Here is a 1,872-nt window from a genome sequence, read left to right as displayed (position 1 = left end):
GAGTGCAGGGTGATGAAGCAGAAGCATAGTAGGAACGTAAGTAGAGGTGGGTTAGGGCCGGTCCGAGAGATTTTACATTAGACACTGAGATGCCCCAGCATTTTTCTGAGTCAAAGAATAGACACTGAGATGCCCCAGCAATTTTCTGAGTCAGGGAGTAAATTGTTAGAGTGCTCTCTAGAAAGATTGATTTGGTAGCCATAGGTAAAATAGATCAGGATACAGTATCAGTAACTCAGGTAGAGAGCAGTTTGGAAGATTATAGCGATGGTAAATCTATGGGATGGCATGCATCTCGTTTGGCAGTGATATAGGAATAAAAAGAAAGAAACAAAAATGTTGACTCTAATGTTAATAATTAATACCAATATGACTTTAAAATATTTCTTAGTGTCAACTTTATTCCAGGGTTAGTAAACATGATTTGACCTAAAAATGTTATACAGAACCGTGTGCATAATAACTAACTACAAAATCCCCTCTTGAATGCAATGTTGTTAACTTACTCATCTATTGAGTAATTTATTCATTAAAAATTTATTCTATGCCTACTATTTTTAAGCACTATTTTTTTAGTTTATTTATTTATTTGGAGAGACACACAGTCAGCACAAGTAGGAGAGGGGCAGAGAAAGAGGGAGAAAGAATCCCAAGCAGTCTCTGAGCTCCCTGTGCAGAGCCCTATGAGGGGCTTGAACTCACGAAACCATGAGATCATGACCAAGAGTCAGATGCTTAACTGACTGAGATGCCCAGGTGCCCCTCTAAGCACTATTCTCAGTGCATGAAAGAGCAGTGAACAAAAGAGAAAAACACTTCAGTCCTCATGGATCTTACATTCTAGTAGAAAAGTAAAGAAACATGTAAAATATGTCAAGATTGGATGGTGATATGTCCTATTGTAAAAGCAGGCAAGAGAGTTAAGTTGTAAAGAAAATAGCTTATTTAAAAATAAGTTTGTTTGTTTGTTTTTTACATAGAATGGTGGGGGGAGACTTCCCTAAGAAGGCAGCATGTAAGGAGAATAGGAAGTGGATACAGGCGTGAACAATGTGGCTATCCAGTAGAGAGAACAGCTAGCAGAAAAACGAGCAGATTCAAGGAACGTCAGGGAGACCAGTATAGCCAGAATGAATCCGTGAGCAGGAGGCAGAGTAGCAGGAAATTAGAGGTAGCCCAGGAGGCACTAACCCAGGGCCCGGAGTTTATTATGAGAATTGTGGCTTATACCCTAATTACAGTGTGAAGCCACTGGAGGATTCTGAACAGAGTAGTATGGTCTGGTATTTTTGAAAGGATCCTTCAGAGGAGAACGAGTGAGGACACAAGGCTGGGTAGACGCAGTGAGACCAGGTAAGAAGCTATTTGCGTAAATCAGCTGAGAGATAGCTTAGACCATGGCGGTGGCAGTGAAGGTTGTAAGAACTAGTCAGTCTCAAGATATTGTTGGAAGGGAGAGCTGACCAAATCTCTTGATGGCGAGACAAGAAGAGAGAAGGAGGACTCCCGAGTCTCTGGCCTGAGCACTTGGGAGGATGCAGTTGCGATGAATGAAGACGCAAGCATCTGCAGGAGAGCCTAGCTGGGCTGGGCGTGAGGTGGAGAAAGACCAGGAGTTTGTTTTCGTGTTAATTTGCGACGTTTACTACATGTCTAAATGGAGATAATCAAGTTTGCGGTTGACAATGAAATAATGATACCCCTTGATTTTCTCAAGCAGTGCCTGAAAGCTATCAAAAAGGCCTGAAGTATGTGTTTGGAGAACAGACTCCAACCAAAGGCAGACATTTGGAAATCATTAGCATAAAGATGTGATCTAGTATGAATTTAGGGACTGAGGATGTCTGAGGACTGACTTCCGGGTCCCTGCAA

Source organism: Suricata suricatta, chromosome 5, assembly GCF_006229205.1.
Source record: "Suricata suricatta isolate VVHF042 chromosome 5, meerkat_22Aug2017_6uvM2_HiC, whole genome shotgun sequence".
Classification (NCBI taxonomy): domain Eukaryota; kingdom Metazoa; phylum Chordata; class Mammalia; order Carnivora; family Herpestidae; genus Suricata; species Suricata suricatta.
The sequence above is the reverse complement of the archived record's forward strand: the minus strand, read 5'-3'. Positions refer to the sequence as shown.